At 39.4% G+C, this 21,399-nt stretch overlaps 1 protein-coding gene across 7 annotated transcripts in view; it reads right to left on the bottom strand.

Annotated features, from left to right (window-relative positions):
- The window catches only part of TRPM3 (transient receptor potential cation channel subfamily M member 3), a 738,103-nt gene that overhangs the window by 215,235 nt on the left and 501,469 nt on the right, over positions 1-21,399 (bottom strand). The window contains exon 1 of one of the 7 annotated variants that reach the window (XM_081150434.1): positions 38-292. The exons of the other annotated variants lie outside the window; for them this stretch is intronic. The gene's annotated coding sequence lies outside the window, so the exon portion shown is untranslated. Of the gene's footprint in view, positions 1-37; positions 293-21,399 lie in introns of those variants that run through there. 7 annotated transcript variants of the gene reach the window in all.

The raw sequence follows: 21,399 nt of genomic DNA, 5'->3' as shown, positions 1-21,399 counted from the left end.
GGCTGAACAGGAGGAAAGTGAGCTGAAATCACTTTACCTGCGCACTGACTCTGGGTGGTGGCGAAGGCAGTCCCACGAGCAGCTCCTGTTGCTTTCATTTTGCTGCGTCTGGGGCTGGCCATCCCGTTAATAATGCTCTTATGACCGCCCACTGGAAAAAAAGTCACTTGTCCGGCTCTTCCCCCGAGAGACGTTTCAAGTAAGCAACGAACTTGGGCAGATTAGCCCCTTGGAATGTGCTGCCGAGGGATTAGCCTCGGTAAGAATCCCATGGACATTCCCTCGCAGCCTCAAACACTGCTTGATTTGAACATCTAATCTGACGCCAGGAGAAAAACAAATCCCCGGAGAGATCAGATTTAACTGGCACAAGTCCGGACAGGCTCTCCCCCCCTTTCTTTTTCCATTTCCAGAGAGAAGGCTTGTGAAAGTGTGATAAGGTGTTCTGAGTTCTGAGAAGTTCAACTTTGGAAAGCAAATCCTTCTAAAGAAACAGTGTATGAAGGCTCCAAGTGGGTTGAACACACAAGCCACATTGTTCGTTCCTCCCCAAAGAATGGAATGATAGCATTTCTTTCAAGAGGAACTGCTAAGGACTGAGCATTTCAAAAGAATAGTTTGATCCCTGAACATGAGCCCAAGCAGAATAAAGTTTGAGTCTGCCAGTGACCTTCCACAACTTCTAAAATGTCAAAATAATAAAACGTGCCTGACCACTCTTGTCCTGCAGCCCTTCTCCCACGATTGCAGAGGTGTGGTCAGAACCCTACACTCCCCCATTTCCCTATTAAAAAATGATGAGCTGCGACCACTACAGCCCACAGATGCAGATTAAAAGCAGTGACACTGTGATGTGTTTATCTAGGCTGGCCCAACTGAGAGGTTCTGGCTCACACAAAAAGGGCCCTTTCGAATATCATCCAAGAGTGAATTTTTCATATCATAGTTCTTAACTAAAGAGAATAAACTTAGGGAGAAAAAACCCTCAAAATTCAACAAGGCAAAATTCTTTTAAATTAAGTGAATTTTTGGGTACTTCATCTCCAAAAGATTTAACTCTTCCCACTGAGAGCTAGAACTGGGAGATGGTGTTCATGATCAATTCGGTGGCTGTAAATCTATGAGGGCAGTGCCACTATAGTCTTCACTTTTTCATAATGTCTTTCAAAGTGCCTAGGACGTGTCATGTGGACACTCGATGAGGGTGATAGTGTGAACTGAATGACTTATTACAAACTTGGATTAGATTCTTAGCCTTCTCCTTGTCTCTCTGCTGTTTCCAAGACTGATCTTCAAACTCCCACATCTTCTGGTCGCTCACTTACCAGGGTTTCCCCAGAAACAAGGAACATAAACTACTTAGCGCCTTGCAACTGAGGGAACATTACAATAAGCAAGATCCAAATGGAACACCAGACTGAGCTTTAGCATTAAACACATAATTAGGAAAGTCCCTTTACCTGTCTTCAGGAGTTGGCTACAGAATAATATGTAGTGACAGCCTTAATAATGTGCATACCCTGCCTTCAATGCCGCTGTAACAACCCTCCCTTCTATGCAGCTGTAACATTCCTAAGCATTTATTATAAGGGAATCACCTGAGAGATGGTCACGCAAAGATGTCCACTGAAACATTTTTTATAAGAAAAAAACTGGAAACAAATTAAAGTCCATCAGTGGAAGGCTAATTTGACTAATTAAATGGATCATGCCACCACCTCAATTCTTTATCTGACTTAATTTAAATCTTGAGTTCAATTACATACATACTGAGTCTTTTAAATACTGTCCATGTGTTTCTTACCCCATTCTCTCTCTAGTATTAGTTATTTTTAGTTTTTCTTGTTGCTTATTTTTCCTTTTAGAAATATTTAAATATTTAATAGGGACAGAATATGAGGCACCTCCTATGAACTTAATTTACACTAAAGACAAAAATATTGTCACTAGAACCATAAGCATTTCGTCTTAGAGGAAAAGAAAGCCCCAGGTAAAGTCAACACAGCAATTCTTTCTTATGAAGTCACAGATGATCTCAAGACCCTTTGATGTGAGGATGTAACTAGTTCCAAAGGGACTTGTAGCTCTGAGCCACATTGTCCATACGGGTCCTTTAAAAACCTCATGTATCACCAACAGTGCACCTCCTGACGGGCTATGTTACCGGCCTGTTTCAGGTGTGCTTTGGAGAGAATGTCATTTGGATACGAACGAGAGGCAACTGCAAGCGTAAAGTGAACGGCGGCTATTCATCATTCCCGTCTTTACGGAATAATAGATTAATGATGAGGTGGGAAAATAAGGTAAAGAAAAAAAAAATCACATGGGAGTAGAATATACTAAAATGCTTCCACTGGTACATAATTCAACTTTTAAAAGTAAAACCAGAGTTTCTACAAGCAGAAACCAGCTTTTGACGTGGAAATGTAGATTTTATCGTTCTAAGGACGTCCAAAGCATTTCTGTCTGTGATGATCACATTTGACAGCAACAGCGACAACAAAGCAAACAAGGGGTGAGCAGACGTTTTCCGTAAATGGCTAGATGGTAAATGATTTAGGCCCTTCGCAGGCCGCATGGACTGTGCTGCAGCATTCAACCCTGCTGCCGGCGACAAAAGCGGCCCTGGGCGAGATGGAAACACGCGAGGACGGCTGCGTCCCAGAGCAACAGGTGCGGGGCTGCAACTGGCGTGTGCTGGCCAACCCTTGCCTTGGAGCTGGGGATCCGTCGGAGGGGCAGCGGGGAGGGGGGGTCTTCCTAGGAGCCAGGCTTTCAGGGCACCATCACTAGTTTGCCTTGGCTCTTCCTCAAGCATGTCAGGTAAGTTCCCACCTAAGTGCCTTTGCTCCTGTTGTTTCTTCTGCCTGGAGAGCTCCATCCTCACAGCTCCCTCCCTCAACACGTGGGGCCACGGAGAGGCCCCCTTGACCACACCCCCTAAAGGCACTCGGCCGGTCCCATTCCCCAGCCCCCTGCATTTTCCTCACGGCCCTCCACACTACCCGACATTAGGCCATGTCTATGTGTTTGATTTTTGCTGTGTCCCCCACTAGTGGCAATGATTTTGTTTCCTTACTGCTACCTCCCAGCATCTAGAACTGTGTTTGGAGCATGGTAGGCAAACACAGGGGACGTAGGCACATCATTTGATTTGCACATCAGTTCCTTACCTGTAAAATGATAGCATCAGATGGATCCACGTTTCTTAAAGTGGAATTTAAGGTGGCACCCAGATGGGCATTTTCTTTCAATAGTTGAGTTTATATTAATATATAATATATAATTTTTAAGCAATGGCTAAACCTGTGATTTAACAAATACTATTTCTTAGAGACATACATTTTCCTTTTTGGAGTTGTGAAGAAACGAGTCCATCAAAAATATTCAATAAATTAGATTAAAAACGATTCTTAGATAAGAAAAAAGTTATGATGGTATCACAACAATGACTGAACTTGGTGAAACATAGGATCAATCCTTTTTAAATGTCCCTCAGTCTTCTTGTTTTTATTCTAAAGCATGAAAATAAATGTAATGTTCTTTAATGTTCAGAGTTCCCATTGACCTATGTAGTAAAATGATGCCAGAGACACATGACAAAGCCAGCTGCCTCCACAGCACACTGACACCCAATATGTTCTTCCTAAAACAATCGATCAGGCCACCTCCTGCAAACCCTTCCGTGGCACTCCATCCCCAGCATGATCAGATCAGTTCAGGATTTAAAACCTTCAGGATCTGGCTCTGGAAGCATCTATTTAAATCTTTCCATTTCCCTCCAAACCTTCAAACATGTATGCTCCAGTAAACTAAATCACTGATTGTTCCCCTAATGCACCGTGCTGTTCCACAATTCTCAACCTTTGGATATGCTGTCCCACTTGCCTGAGATGCAGGTTCCTCCTTCTGTACTTAGGAAATGCCTCTTTGCTCTTCCAAACTCTGCGCAAAACGTGTTTTTTTGAGACGTGGCAGGACACTGCCAGACAAATGAATCACCGCAACTATTGTTCCACTTCCATACCTCGCTCAAACTTCCATTAGGGGAAAAGTCATACAGTATTCTAATTATTTATTTTTATTTCAAGTTTATAACCATTCACTGCCAATTTCCACTACAAAGACACAGTGCTTGGGTGTATTATGGCATAACTAGAGTTTTATAGCCTCGCCTAGGATACTTCCCTTCTTCCTTCTCTGATTTTTAACATAGCTTCTACAGGAATATAAATTCCTAATAAATCATTTTTGCAAACTAATTATTTATGATTGGAATTGTGTGTATTAAAATTTACTTTATATCCTCTAAACTTAAATTATAGACACTTTAACATAAAGTTAAATTAGATTGTATTTTTATCACCAGCTGGGAAAAGATTCAATAAATTATGCTTTTTACAATTACCAATGAAACTCTTCTTTTACCAATAGGTTGTGCTGTAAAAATTATACTTAAGTACATACAGAATATTTATGTAGAAGTAATATGAATATATATACGAATGTGAATCTCACTGAATTTTCATAAACAAAAATATATTTCTACATTTCTTTGGAAAATTGTTTCCTCATTATGAATCAGTTAACCATTGCTTGGCAATAAATACACTGTATTTATAGAGTATTTTACAATTCACAGAATGCTTTCCCATATCGTACTTTATGGCAAGAGGAGGGCAATATTCACAATAACTCCTTAAGTTAGGTATTATAAGATTCAGTTTTACAAATAAAAAATTGGGGCTTACAGAGGTTAAAAATCATGCCAAAGTTATCTGTCAGTTATTAGCTTAGCCTGATAGACCCAAAGCCCTAGTGTTTCTACCAGGGTAAAGAGAATCCTGCTTCCTCAACTCTGTGGCTGATTTTACAGGTGCTGAATGTTTCTTCTTCTAAGTTCCTGCAAATCACTCTCATCATAATGCAAATGTGCACACGTCAAACCTCAAAGATGGTTAAAAATGGAAACGGGGCTGTAGGCCTCTTAACCAAAGAACTCACACGCATATATGCACAACCCAAGGACACGGATAATGGTGTCGAGAGGGACTGGGGAGAGGGGTGGGATGGGGTGGAATGGGTCATTGGAGAGAAAAAGGGACATCTGTAATATTTTAAACAAAAATAAACAACAACAACAAAAAGTACAGTGTTATATTTATGGTCAAGGATTAGCCATCTGTTTGAATAGAATAGCTATTCCCACACATGGTGGCATAAAAACTGAGAAGCTACACACATACATTTAGGGACTTTACTGTCTTCAATGAGCAAAAAATATAACTGCAATAGTGCTAGCCCTATAAAACTGGTATACATCTTAAAAATTAATAATAGGATAAACTTGACACAAAAAGGAGGAAATGGCCCTAGCCAGTTGCTCAGTGGTTAGAGCGTCGGCCCGGGGACTGAAGGGTCAATGTGTCTCTCTCACATAGATGTTTCTCTCTCTCTCTCCCCCCTTCCACTCTCTCTGAAAAGCAATGGAAAATTTATCCTCCGGTGAAGATTAAAAAAAAAAATGAAAAAAGGGTAATGAAAAACAAAATTACAACCAACAGAAATACGAGACAGGTTTGCCACACTCCTCAAGGGCCAGGAAACTTAAAATGACGGATCATTTGTTAGAAAGCAACATCAGTGTGATGATGTCAGCACACAACTAGTGACCAGGAGGATTTTCTGTATTCCTGGAGGCTGTGCCCGCGAGAAATACAACTTGTTTCCTGTCCCAGTAAATGCACAAGCTGGAGCAACAGAATGTCATACTTTAGGTCCTTAATTTAGTTTAGCTTTCCCAGCTCATTCCTGCACCATTCTGAGTTTGTCAGGAGCCAAAGAAATGTGCTGAGTCATGAAATTGGAATTTATGTCATGAAAAACACGGAATTTATGTAACAAATAATATAGCTTCAGAGGCTGATTTCTATATTGTTTTACCTCTTTTGACCTGGAAGGATGAAGATGCTGGGAAAAAGGTGAAGACAGATAAATAGATGTACTTGCATATGTAGTAAAGTTCTCATATCAAGATTAACTACCAAGGAAATCCATGTCTCTCCCTCTCTCCATATATATGTTGTTGTTGTTATTATTATTATTAGTTTTTAAAATCATCAGACCAAACTACCTTAAAGTACTATTTGGGTAGAAATAATGATTAATTTAATAAATGGGTGATTCCAATTCTAAGGTCTGACTCTATTCTCACAAGGTACAGACTTAAATTTGACTATATGATTTTATTTTTGAAGTTCTAATTTCCTTTTTTTGTTCAAAGCAGTAGTAAGGCAGAGCCTGGTGGGCGCATGACTGATTAGGAGTCCTGAGTTATGTATCCTAGCCATGGCTTGCTGACAACTAGGCTTGTGACCTTGGGGGAGTGACTTAATCTTGGTGCTTTCCAAGGTCAACCCTAGTTCTTAGAGGATTCTGGGAATCAGAACCCAACAGCTTTGTTGATAGTCCTTCATTAATGTGTACAAAGTAGGTTTAGAAGCTTTTTGAAAATAGGAGGGTTTTTTTTAATTTTAATTTTACAAATTCCTGAAACCATTACTCTTTTGATAAGAAACATAAATGTAGCAGAGCACACGGTTTTGTGCCTACAGAGCACAAAGTACATAAGGAGATTTGAATTAATATATAATCCTTGAAAGAATTCTCACTAGACTCCAACCATGCCTAAGAATGCCTGAGGCTTAGCAATCTGGCACACATGCAGAGTTCTAATTCTGTTTCAAAAAGACTTCAAGTATTGTTAAGACATTATGATGATTAATTAATAATTCGGCATTTCTAGTTCTGCCATTGAGAGAGTTTTCAAGACCAGAACTTGGTGTTCTCCTGTCCTAATCCCTCACCAAATGATAAGTCAAATGTTAATGATCATTCAGGTCAGAATATGCAGAGATTGCCCATGATTTGTAAGGTGTGTGTTGTGTGTGTGTTTTTTTAAACCGAACAATCAAGAATGGTTTAACTGGAGAAACGGAGATAAAATCAATCCCATTTTTATCATCAGAAGCAAGTTATAAGCAGACGGGTCCAGTAATATAACTGTAAAGCTATTCCTGTTACTCTCTGGAAATGAAAAATTACTGGGTATTAAGTTAATGCAGCATAAATGTATTTCTGTCTGATAGTCATCTTTCTCTGTCAAATTACTAAAATGTTAGGTAGAAAATGTAACCATCCACATAAATTCAGCCTCTGGTTATGTGACTGTTTTAAGGTTGTTCAAGGTTATTAGGACTGGCTTCAAAATATTGTTAATGTCTTTTCTTACATGCTTATAACGAAAACCTATATCTTTGTAAATTTATTTTTACCTTAGTATGTTAATTTAAAATCTCTCCAGAAGATTTCAGGTCCCAGAAGATACTAAATACATATATTAGCTTCTTCTAAATATAATAATTAAAATCTGATGCACAAGGAAATAAACACAAATTCAAAAATAGGTATAAAAATGTTAACAGGTACTGCAGAAATATAGATTTAGTCTCCAATTTGTATTCCATTGGATGGTAATGTGATTTTTTTCTCTCTTTTGTTTTCTTACCACCTCACCTTTACTCTAATGTAAAGTTCCAAACTTTGACTATTTGACGCTAAGATGAATTTCTGACAGCAAAAGTCTCTTGAAAGAAGCTATGCTAATAAAGATAGTTTAAAAAGTGTACTGTGCTGGCTTTCTAATTGGTGTCCCAATTCATTCTCCACCCAGCAACAAGAGTGATCTCCCCCCACCCCCTTACTTAATAGACTTTATTTTTTAGAGCAGTTTTAGGTTTAAAGTAAAACTGAACAGAAGTGCAGAATTCTCATATACTTCCTCCCTCCACCTCACCAAGTTTCCCCTATTATTCAACATCTTGCACTGGTGTGCTATATTTGTTCCAATTGATAAACTGATTTTGATACATGATCATTAAAATTCATAGTTTACATTACTCTTTGTGTTATACAGTTCTATGGGTTGCCAAATGCATCACCTCATGTATCTATCACTGCAGTATCATACAAAACAGATTTATTGATAACCTTTTAAAGTGGTAAATTAGCTGACTGCATTCCATCTCTCTCACCACAAAATCATTCAGGGGCTTTCTATTACTTCTAGAATAAAATCTAGATTCCTTAATGGGCCTCACAGGCCTTGCAGAGTTCACATCCCAGCTCATGATTCCAAACTTTTTCTATGCCAAACTGATCCAACTCACTACCTCCTTTCTGATTTGCAACTGCTCCAAATAAGAAGTTGGAAAAGTAAAACTGTCATGTTAGAAGTTAGTCCTTAATTTAAATACTACTTTTTGAGGGGATATGAACAAATAATATTCATGACCTTGGTAGAGGGAGTTGTGGATAATTTGATGTTTCAAATGTAAATTTTCCTAAGTAGTAATTCTCCATAAACTTGTTTAATTTGATAATGTGATTTTTCCCCTAAGATTCCTGTTTGGCCCACGATGGATAAGTTTGATAACTATTTTGGAAGTAATTAGTAAAGTTATTAGCCCCTGGGAAATCCTGATTCATCTGTCCATTTAAACTCTAAACCCCACCTCTGCAAGCGTCCTCAGTCCTTTCTCCACTATTTAGTAGAACACTGATGTACTTCTGGTGAACGACACCTTCATTTTAGCTGATGATTTAACTGCAAAGGAAATACGTAAAACACACACATGCTCTCATGAAATCCCTGACTCTGAGATGTTATCCCCTGTATTAGAGCAGTAGTTGTGACCATTCATTAAAACTGTCGCTGCAGAGAAAGGCATAAAATATACTATGCCGTTCCAAAATGATAATGTGGTTCTCTTGGATCAATAGGTATTTCTTTTCCCTTTTATCTTTTCTTTCAGTGCCACACAGCATTCTGGTACATATATTACTGCTAAATACTAATTACCTGAGGCCATGGTGGGTGAAGAACAGTGATAAATATGAGACTCATATTAATGCACGTGTGTAGGTATTTTGCTCACTTCAGAGCACAGGGTTAGTTACTGGAAAGGGAATTACGATGAAAGTGAGATGCCTTTCTATAAATGTACAAATCTAGTATTTCACAGGAGGGAACCAGGTAGAGAAAACACCTCCCTGTGCTTAGAGTTCTAATGCAGAAGTCTTTCAACAACCCTTAAAAATGAAGTGTAAAGGGAAGCTTAGCTGTACTCCATTAAAGTTGCCGCCACCTGAAGCTCCTGCTCTGGCCATTACAGAGAATTTGAAAATGGGCATTATGAGCTTACTTTTTATGAGCAACAGTCTTCACTTACATTTTAATTATTTCACAGCAGCACTCAAGAATATCTGTTGAACACTAACCTTGTGCGAAGCGCTTGCAGTTGCTGAGGAGGCAGGAAACTGCAAGGCCCCTGGATCTGCTCCTAAGCTCCTGCGGTGCTCTGCAGCAATGCTCCTCAGATGGTATAAGGGACAGGATCATCTTGAGAAAGACTCTCAGTCCATTACGAACGAAGGGTTTTGTAGATGCCACAAAGATGATTACGCACTTGGATTTTGGGGCGATGGCAAATTGCTATAGAAGTTGCTAAGTGCCTATTCTCAATTTGTGCACTTCCCTCGTCACCCACGAACAGTTCGCCGGCCGGCCAGCAGCAGTTCGAGGACACAAGGCGCTGCTCAATGTGTGGTCCATGGACCAGCAGCATTGGCAGCCTTTGCAAACGCATTAGAAATGCAGATTCTTAGGCCCCACCCCAGACCTACTGAATCTCCACCTGCATTTTAATAAGATCCCCAAGTGATTCCTTTACATTAAAGTTGGAAAAGCTCTGTCTGGAGGAAAATAAATCAGATGGATGAAAGACTACCATAACGTTTAATAAGAGGACTCATAATAAATAGGTTTGTAGTTCTTACACTATACATACCCTGGGCTAATTATATTCATCTGTTAACTAGTTGAAGCATACCTGTGAAGTAAGTGCTTTTATCAGGCTCACTGTGTAGGCCAGGGCAGCGACGCAGTAGAGGCCAGGCCTCTTGTTCAGTGTCACACAGCTAGGAAGCTGCCCGCGGAGATGTGGAACAGCTTAAGTGACATCCGAGAAGCAGAGGCTGACTGAGCAGGGGTGCTCAGAGGAGGGAAGGGGCAGTTTTGGCCAGGAGATGTATTTGACCTGGGGTCTGGCACATAGCTGGTGCTCTTAGCATAGACTAGGCACTTAAATGATTTTTGTTGCATTTACCTGAATTCAATAACTCTTCTCCTTCCCTATTTCCATAAATTCAGGGAGGTGGTTTCAATTTCATTTCCTGCTTTCATATTCCCTACATTTTAAGATTCAGCTTTAAATTTTCCTTTATCCTCCTGTTTCTCCTGCTTCCATCTCCACAATGGAAAATATTTGTTTCCTCCCTTGAGCTTCCAAGTACTTTGTTCTTTCTCTGCCTATTAACACTTTCCATCCTAATTAATAGTGTGCGGTTATCCTGTATCCTCATGCTATACCCTAAGCTCAATTAGGGCAGGGAACATATCTATGTACCTTTTCACCTTCTTCCCTGACCCCAAGTGCCTGGTGCCTGATAAACCCTCAACAAATGTTTGTTAAAATAATAGACATTATACGCTTATCAAGAAAATAGATCATTCAACTGTGGATGGAGCATCCTTTAAGATGTCCATTAACCAAACACCTTACTCTTCTATTGTCCTAACATGCTCTGCACCAATGGAACTGTCAAACCTTAAAATATTGAACAAAATGTAACTGCCCATCTTAAAGTATTGCCACTAAATTAGCTGAGTGATTACACTGGACCATATGCCCATTCACACCTCACTCATTCGCACGTGTTTATTTTTTTTTTCTTTTAGAATCTGGTAGACACACTCCAAGTTCTGCTTTCACCAATTCATATGACAGAAAACATACTGGAAGACAATGAAAAAAGAGAAATACATAAAAATGTATTAAATTTCCACCCTTCTCTTTTTGGCATTCTAGATTATGAGCTCATCTGAAGAACAATGGGCCCATACGATTACTCTTGAAAGCCTGAGACTCTAAATTAATATTTCATAGTCTAATGAAAAAATCTTAGGCAAGCTCTAGATTGTCAAATGCTATTTTGAGGATATGCAAAGTCTTTTCTTAATGTCAGTAGGTGTCATTATTTAAATTCAGCCATTTGTTAAATAGTATAATTGCCCATCAATGATGTTTTCCCCCTGAATTTAGATCACATTAGACCTCCCCTTTGCTCAAAAATTTTAAAGTCTTAAATACAGGCTGACATAAATGATCTGGAAAATAATTGTAGTCAGCATGATTCAAAATAGTAGAGGTCAGAACTTATAGTTCTTAGGTGGCTTTAAAATGGTGCTCCTTGTTACCTTGCTAGCTTTTGTTTTACCCAGACAGAAAATTCCGCATTTTTTAATGTTAAAAAAATAAAACTGTGCCAGCAGAATCCTAAATGGACGGATTTTAGTTGGTATTGCAGGTGAATGTAGTTGTGTGCGCCCTAGGCAGGTTTAAATGATTAATTAGTCTATAAGATTGAGCACAAAATCCTAAAAAGTTTTGTTCAGCTTATTTCAATGACTACCTTTGTGTTCTTAGATGCACAAATCCTACCCTCATCTGTACTGCATTGCTCATTATTTAACATTTAAGACCTAATTACCAAGTTCTTCATGACACTGCTACTACCAACTTGAGTTTTTATGCCGGACATCAATACAAGTAAGTAACTTGGAGAATATCTACATGAATCCTAAACCACTCAGCTAGTGATTCTGTTCTTACAGTCTTCTCTCACCTGGACTGCTTAGAATAGAAAAGAGAGATGAAGGGGTAGCCTAATCGTATTGCCAAGTATGAGTGGGGAGAAATCATTCCATTGCCTCAGTTTCTCCTTTTGCAAACCTAAGGAATGCTGCCCACTCTTATTACCTCACAAGCAACTGTGGTCTGGATTGATGGCATGATGGCAAACCTAGATTCTTAGAGTATCCTATGGGGACTTGTTAGCAGAGGGTGCTGGTTTGCTGTATACAGAATAAAACATGCTTTTAAATTTTCTTTTTATGATAACATGTAGCTGAATTTAAGCAGTTTTAAATTACAATCTCACTTGACTTATACCTAAATGTCAATTTTCCTTGGATTAAAAAAAAGCACTGTATGAGTTAATGTGACCAAGATCTCCCCCCCCTTCTCTCTCTCTCTCTCTCTCTCACACACACACACACACACACACAAAACCAACTATTAGGAATTTTCTGAGATTTAAGTCACATGGAATTTGATTACACAGGGCATTCTGGGCTCAGCCACAGCAGGCTCTAGATACCAGTCAGGCTGATTATGACTCCAGCATTGTTTCAATGTGATTTTGCAAAGGATTTCATTTAATGCAGCTTAGTAAGTTTACTAAGCTGCTGATAATTGAAGCCTCTTAGGTTCAGTAAGTACCATCCAGTCAGGTAGATTAGTGGGGTTTAATTTGTTGCTCTCCAATAGCAAACAAAACTTAGTAGAATAATTACATCTCCTCAGTCGGCTAATAGAGGGAGACACGGCAATGGTGCTTTTGGCCATTTCCTCATTTCTGTGGTTTCCTTTAGAGGACTACCTTTAGAGTTCTCTGCATCTCTCTCAAGTGACCAAAACCTGCCACCTGTAAATTACATCACGTAGAGGTTCAGGATGGTGTCAGATGGAATATAAGTCACGAGTGAAAATATTCACTCTAGAGCAAGCTTTGCCCTATCTTAGTCACAACATTTCTACTGTTTCCTGAAATTGTCCATCTCCTTGTCCAGATTTTAACTACCCTGAGGGTAGGGACCATGGCTCACCTCTGATTTCTTAGCAATTGGTACAGTACCTGGGAAACTGAAGCACTCAAGTCTGTTTGCCTAGGAATAAATGAATTGGTTAAATATGGATGAATTCCTTAAATAATCACAGAATATGCTCTGAAAATAACATTATCACCAAATGTTCAAGTTCTAGGAAGTTAGTTTTAGCCAGAGTATAAAGTTGCTGTGTTACCCAAAAAACTGAGTCAAAATATGAAAGAGATCACATTAATGAGTAAAAATGATGATTTATTATCTGATAGATTCTTGGCCACATGGAGCAATCAGCCTGTCAGTTGCCTAAATACATTCACTTAGTGTCTTAACATGACCGGCCCTTATTTTACTTGGCTACATGCATATGGTGTCATTGCAAGATGACCAGAAAGAGGCCTTACTCCTCTGGGACTCCTAGGTCTACCATTTTTTCTGAGTCACAAACCAGACAGTGAAAAATGCAACACTGGGAGGAACCAACATAAATAATAATTCTTAACAGGAAATGCCAAAGCTGTTTGGAATGGCTGGAAACGGGTATTTAAGGTCAATCTTGGTTTTCTTTCTCTCCCATTTCTGGATGTTAGACACCAGTAAAACTGCAGGTGTGGACATTCAGGCCTCAGGGATGCTTGCTGGTTCCTGTTTTCCCCGTTGGCTTTTCAAGTACACTGTTTTATTTTTGAAAATGACACCCAGACTTCAAAGTCAGCCAGAAATTTTGTGTATTCTGGAATCTATCACCTTCCTTAACATTAGTTTTGCACTGACTCCCACTCCTGGGTCCCCCACTGCATGCTGTTGATCAAATGAGGTCTACCTTGAATTACTGATAAAGTTCTCCCTTAAAGATTCTACTAAGTGATTTTTCAAGCGTGCTTGCAGGTCATGGCAACTATTCCAGATGACTTCACAACATCCAGAAGAACAAAGGAAAATGAAGCCTGACTCTGGTCTTTTATTTGGGTGAGTGGAGACTTAGTTTAGATTGGGTAACTTTTTAACCATGGACCCATTTTCCAAAACAACATTCCCAGATATATATGTTCCCTATACTTTATAATAGGATTGTAACCAGGGGTTACAGAGCAATTTATCAAACCAGGGCACTTCCTAGAGATCTCAGTCAGCGCCTTTCTGTACACATGTGGTCATTTTTATTAAGATATCACATCTTCACCCACCTCTCATGGTCATAGCTGAAAAGACCAGCAGACCAGGGTTGGTACCTGACTCCAGAGCAAAAAATTCATAGGTTGGCCACTATCTTTGACTTATGAATTGGCCCCCAAGGAGAAAAGGAGGAATCACCGTCTTTTTCTTAGAAATCTGAACTTGGAAATTTTGAGAAAATAAGCTAGGAACCATGGGGAACTGATGCAGAGAAGTGTTGAGGGAAGGAAACTTCCAAATAGGCAATGACACTATGTATAAGCAGAAATTGAGAGGGGAACATATGCATTATGAGAGTCCTCTGTAGCCCGCATGCAGTTAGGAGCAGAAATGCTGTGTAGACAGAGAAACCAGTAGCCTATGAAAGACAGAGAGATGAAGAGAGCAGTCCTGCTTCCTGATAATTTTCTTATTCCAATCCTAGCCAATTACTAGCCTCACAGTAATTCCCCCTCTCCTGAAGCGACTTAAGTGAATCTCATTAGACAGCTAGGAAATGTATGATAAAATCACATGAGCCAAAAGAAACCAAAAAGCTTATTTCTTCATAGTTCAGAGATCCAGCTCTCAAATGCTGCATCTCTGATTGACCTGAGCCTGATGGTGTGAGAAACTGACATTCACAGAGGGCACATGACTTGCTCAAGGTCACACCACCAGCAACTAGCAAAGCCAGTATTAAAAGCCAGCTTTTCTAACCCAGAAGCCTGTGCCCGCCGATCACCTCACACTCACTCCTGAGTGTGGAAGGCAGAGTTGGCTGGCTTCTAAGATACAGTATTTCCATCTCTGGAAAGAGGCTGATTTGTAGTACAAGTATAGAAAGGCTGAAACATTCTGTTTCTTTCAGGGTGTTATAGGTGTTATTTTGCACTTGGTCACAGTGTTAGCCCTGGCACACATGGGCCTTGGACGTCCCAGTGTTCTACTTAATGGGATTCATGTAAAGGAACCTGATTTTCAACATTTGGGTAGTTGTTTTGGAGTTGTATTAAAAACACATTTTTTATATAGGGATATCTATTTACACTGAGATTCATTCCCTTTCAGTCTCCATCTTTTGCAATTATTCATAATGAAGAGCATCCTAGGCTGTCTTTCTGTATGAGGGTGTGGTTTTCCATGAGCCCCTGCATGGACAGTGCGCAAATGTAAACTCTTCAAGTTGCTTGTTCACAATTTCTTTTGTATATTCTTTCTTTATCACAAAAGCTGTGCTAATTTATTGAGAGTCTTTTGGGAAATAATTACACAAAAAGAAAATATATGTTACCTCTAACCCTGACTCCCACCCAGAGAGAACTCCGATAACATGCTGGCAAAGGTTCTTGGTAGAAAAGTGCAGGACACCCCAGTAGCCTACAAGGCGAATGTCTGGTTTCTCCCTGGGATGCAGTGACCTGGTGAAAGCATGCAGAACCGAATTAACCATTCATCTGAGAATGTGCTGACCAGGCATGTGAGGGCAGAACCAGTGATGGCCCAGTATGGGGCAAAGGTGCCCTTATTGCAGGAGAGACTGGGCATTTTATATAAATACACCAAACAGTCCCTGTGTACAGGGGACACAGCTCTTCCTTTGTTTTTGCAATATCCTTTGTTTATGTCCCTGCTTCACAGAGCTGGGGGAATATGTATTCTTGTAATTTAAGTGATTAAAAAGATTAGAACAAACCTAGAGATAATTATAAGAGCCGTGAAGTATTAGAAAACAAGTTAGGAATCAATGACTTGAGGCAGAACTCCTGCTAAAAATTATCCCAGGAGTTTGTGGAAAATGTGCATTATGGTCTCTTACAGATTCTTCATCTCTAGGTGAGGGTTGGTTTCTAGAATCTCATTTTTTAAATATAGTCATCGTTAATTCCGTGAACGACTCTGAGCCACACTGCTTATGTTTCCTCTTAATCATTGTTTGGGATCTGAGTTTCTCAAAGTTGGCTACAAATGTATACTTGCAATATATCCAGCCCACCATGTGGCCTCTGTGTAGGTGCTCTTATCTCACTCCAACTGTTACTGCGGTTTTCTAACAGGCCACTCTGCCCCCAGCTCCCTGTCACTACTCCATCCTTAACAGTGCCATAAGAAATGTCTTCTTAAACTAGGTTTTCTCAGCCTTGGTACTACTGACATTTGGGGCTAAATAGTTCTTTGCTGTGGGTGGACTGTCCTGTCCTTGAAGGATGTTTAGCATCATCCATGACCTCTACCCACTGAAAATCAGTAGCAATCTCAGCCCTAATTGTGACAACCAAAACTTGTCTCCAGGCATTTCCAAATGTCCCTTAGGAGTAAAAATGACCCTGGGTGACTACCACTGCTCTAAAACTTCAGGGAAGAAGGGGTTAGTCTCCTTCTCTATTGCCCAAAGGTCTCACCATGCATTCAAATATCTATGCAGCCTGCCTCCAAACCACATTTCTAGCCTTGTCTTCTAGCAAGCTATTCAGTGACCCCCACTCTTCAAACAGGCCATTCTTCCAATTAACCATTGCTACTCACACCTCTGGACATTTGCTTCGGCTTTTTCTCAGGCCTTGTGTATGCTTTTTTATTATTTTTTATTTTTGGTTGCTTTCCCAGGAAATCCTGACTCCTCCAAAGGTTAATTCAAAACTCCAAAGTTTTTCTTGATTTTCCTAATGATCTCCACACCTTCCCTGTACACTACACGCTTACCTCTGCCTCTGCTTAGAGCTTACTCATTCTGACTTGTCCAGTAACCATTCTTTTGCCCATCTCTTCCCCTTCAATTACAAAGATCATTACTTATTTCTGTCCAAGTTGCTGGCACTTAGCACAGGAAAAGTACAAGTTGGCCCTTAATGTCTGTGCAAATGCATTTAAAAATGACATTTAAAGCACACCAGAGAGAGTAAAAAATTTTAAATCCATATCTTGAAACTGACTCACCAAGAATAAGGCAGATAGAGTTAAATGTGAAAGGCTGACAGCACTGCCCTTACGGCCAGGATACTAGCCGTCGGCACTTTAGAACATCTCATTTGCGTTGTTCTTAACTAGAGTTAAGTTAAAGTCAGTAAAATAAATAAATAAATAAAAAGTTACCAAAGTACTAATAAGCATCCCAAATTAAACGAAACCACCCCTAAACAAGCCTACGAGTCATGTTCACATCAGTGTCTTTCCTATCTTTTAACAAATATAAATTATACGTCAAGTCATCTTTGGAAAGTAGGTGCTATGTAAGCATCTGTGGAAGAATTGTTGTAAAGGGAAACACAAGGAGTTAGGAATTATTCTATTATTGGCTTACTTGCAGCAACTTACAGCAATTTAGCTTGTCTCCATTTCCCCCTCATTGCCTTGTGCCTTTGCTTTATGTTTTATAATAAATGCATCCAATGGATCCTAACCATCTGGCCTCAGCCCCAGGTGTAAGGTGCCTATTTCTACCACTTTAGCTACCTTGAATTGAGAAGAGGGAAATGGGGACAATGGCTTGAGGGTAAGGGGAGGGCTCCTGAGGAAGATGTGATGGTGGAGTGGAAGTCCTTTGAGAGCTTCTCTGTTTATTTATAAGGTGTTAACAGTAAGAACTGGTAATTGGGAGGAAATAAAAGCAAAGGTTGAGTTGAAAGGAGGAGGGTCACTCTTCTACAGGGAAATCTGTGCTAGCATTCTGCCTAGAGTTTGCCAATACTACCTAATCCTATGGCATTTGGATTTCTGTAAATCACAGCTAGCTGACTGGACTCCTGCTTAGAAAGAATGAGGGCCGAGGATATGAATTCAGGTGATTTAGCTTAGGTTGTCTCAGGTCTTATTAAGTCGAAATTGTGTCACACCCCCATGTAATCTTCTTTCTAACATCTGTGTTTAAATTACAAAAGGAAAATGGAAGATTATTTAAATTCTGGAAAGATCTTCAAAGAGCTAATTGTTCACTGACAAAAACAATTCCTAACTATATAGTTACTCACCTAAAGTATTATTAAAACTTAGAGGGAAACAATACAAGGAATATAAATACAAAAAACTGCTCTTTCTTCCATTTTTTAGAACATATTGGAATGGACATGTGATGCAAATCTAATGGGTATAATTTTACACTATGATATTTATGTCAATTTAAGTTTTTCTTTTTATGAATTATTATGGAAGAGCGTTTCTCTGGATATCTGAAATGACAAGAATAAACTTCTGGCAGGCAACTGTAAGTTTCTTATTCAAGTAGTTGTGATTCTTCTCATAATTTGTCACATGCAAGAGAGTGAGGCAGCCTTTACAAATCTTATATTTTCATGATATTTGGTTATCTGTGTATTTCAATATCTGTTTTTCAAGTATTGGCCTTTTCTTCCTTACCATCAGAGACTTGTTTCATCTTATCCATGTACATAAACACACATAGTTACACTCTCATACATATGAAGACTTGAATTTGAGCAGAAGTGCAGATACTACAAGAGTCTACAGAGCACTGTGTATCTTTTCCATAACCACTGCATGATGGGAAATGATGTCAACAGTTGTGCAACTGCAGCATGACAAGGGTGAAGGCCCTAAACAGTCAATCAGACCAGAATGATGAGTTGCTTTTATAAAAACCAATGTCACTTCTAATCTATTATAATAGTAATGAACAGCAAAGCAGCCCATTTCCCACGGATACCTTCAAAGCTCTACAGACTGCCATTCGAACCACTCTTTAATTGCATCTGGCACAGACTGGAGCATGCTCCATAGAACCGAGAAGGCGGATTAACTAGATTTGGCCATCCCTAAGCTGCTATAATGATGAGGCTTTCTGCGACTAAAAGAAGTTTAGCTTTAGTCTTTATTATGAACTATTATAACCGTCGAGCAGATAGTAGGTAGCTGAAAGCTTGATTTTTTTTTTTTTTATCACAACATATTTACTTCAAAAAATTTCTTAATAGACATTAAGAGTACTTTTGCATTTGTTTTTGTTTTTGGACTGTGTGTATGTATCTTGTGTGTGACTTATCTAATCTGGGATGTAAATTTTTCTGGATAATTAAGATAAAATTGGAAATGATCAGATAGTATATACTTTCTAAGACTTTTCTCAAAAAACTTTCTCTCTTATATACATCAGGTAATTTTATTTTTGAATTTATTTTGCCACTGACGAATATATGTTTTAATTCCAACTTTTGCTTCTTGTCTTACTTGCATTGTTAATCTGTATTTATATTATTTTAAACTTCTTCCCATGATGATTAGAAGGGCCGGGCTGCACCATATCTTGAGCTAGAGATCATTCACTGCCTGTTTCTGTCTGCCTCCTTTGGCTCAGCAGACACACTGTCTTGACTCCTGGGCCTAGAATGCAAATAGGGGGAGGACATGGTTCCCCTCAGGCTGACCTTTGCCTAGGAAAGGTGTGATATGTCCCTTCTGGAATAGGAAGGGGACCGAATCAACTGCACTTTCGATAGAAACGGAAGATTGAATCCGCATTTTTTCCTGGTTTCTCTCAAATATTCTCCTAAAGTGATAGTAAACAAACAATGAACAAAATTAGGCATGGCCCAGAAGGACAAGAGCATGGAGGAGGTGGGAATACATGAGGATGTCAACAACATATTCGGAAGCTTCAAAGTGAATGAGTGGTGACTGATAGAGCTGACTGGGGACTGTTCTAAGCTAAGGGACTGGAAAGGGTGGCATAAGTCAGCGAGAAGCCGGCTGATTCACTCTGCTGAACTGTAGATAGGTTCAGGAATAGAGGAGAGAACAGGTATTTTTGATGGCTGGGGTATAGGTGCAGTTGTAGGGCCAAGTCCATATGGAATGGTTGGTTGAAAATCTTTAAAAGAAGCAACCAGATTTCCCCTTTCAAGCCACATAGCCAGGAAACTGTCCCTCTCCCACCCAGGCAGAAGACCAGGAGTTTATTCTTTTGAAAATTTGAACATCAGAGGATTGAGTCCCAAGGCACAGATGAAAGAAAGCTTGAGGCATCATACAGAAAACAAAAGGACTGAGTGAAAGTCTACAAATGGACTGGTGAGATCCCCCAGGTTTCTTACATCATTCAGCTGCTAGAACATGGGCATTTGGGCTAAATATCCTCCCCACAGCCCCTGTTCACTCTTACCCCACCCTGCACACACTTTCAGGCAAAACACTGGAGGACTATTCTTTGAAAATACTAAAGAGCACCAAACAGAAATCTAATGATTGTGACTTTTGGGGGCTCTCCAAACAAAATATTGGGTTCCCACTGAAAAGACCACAAGTCAGTAAGTCCCACCTCAGTACAAAGAATTTCCAATTTGCATTTAGTGCCTCATTTTTTAAATATAATAAGCCAAGGGTTACCAGGACTTGAGGAAAACCTCTAACATGAAAAACAGAGACAATCAAAATCAACAACAATACAAACATTGTAAAGAACAAGGTAATGTGTTAAATCAATAGCCTCAGAGGAATAAAGAGCCTCATGCATGAAAGAAAAGAGACTATAACAAAGAGCATGCCCCCCTTGAAAAAAAAGGATTATTAGAAAGTTAAAGATATGACAAGAAAAATAAAAAAATAAAATAAATAAAAGTATTGGAAGATAAAGGTGAGGTTATTTCTCGGAAAATAGAACCAAAAAAGGGAAAAGAAATATAAGAAGACTGGAGCAAAGGTGTGTATAAAAACAGAACAGAGGAAAAATAAAATTGATATAAAAAAAATTCCCAGAATAGCAGAACTTAAATTCCCAAATTGGAGGAGCGACTGAGTGCTCAGTCCAATGGATGAAGATAGATGGACCTAACCAAAGAATAACATTGTAGAATTTCCAAAGAGTCTGAGAAAAATAGAAGATTCTATAAACTTCCAGACAAGGAAAAATAGGTTTCATAAATAAGATCAAGAGTCAATGAAATCTAGAAAGCCATGGGAATTACCTTGAAATTGTGAGGGAAAGTAATTCTCAATCAGGTGTGAGAATCGAATAAAGGAATTTTAGGATCAAATATATCTCAAAATTTAATCTCCTATGCACCCTTTCGCAGGAAGGGTGGAAAATATGAAGAAACCCAGTTTGCAAAGAACAGGAAACCAAGCCCAGGAGAGAGGCAGATGGAATTCACAGGAGGTTTGAAAGACCAAGTGCCACACAAGACAGCTGTGCAGCACACCTGGAACAACCGGGCCAGACTGGAGCAGAAGGACAGGTGGAGACACGGGGACTGAGACACCCTTTATAGAGCTGCTGAGGGTATGAGAATGCTGGCTGGAGACAGAAAGAAAGCCACGCACATGGAAACAACAACAGCAAAAAGAAACAAACACAAATAACCTAAATTGCTCAGGAAGAGAGACTTAATATTATTATTTGGCTCAGCAGTGAGCAAAGTTTGCTTAGTTATAAAAATGAAAACACTGAATAT

This window comes from Miniopterus schreibersii, assembly GCF_964146895.1.
Source record: "Miniopterus schreibersii genome assembly, chromosome: 11".
NCBI lineage: Eukaryota > Metazoa > Chordata > Mammalia > Chiroptera > Miniopteridae > Miniopterus > Miniopterus schreibersii.
This window is presented reverse-complemented; position numbering and strand designations above follow the sequence as displayed.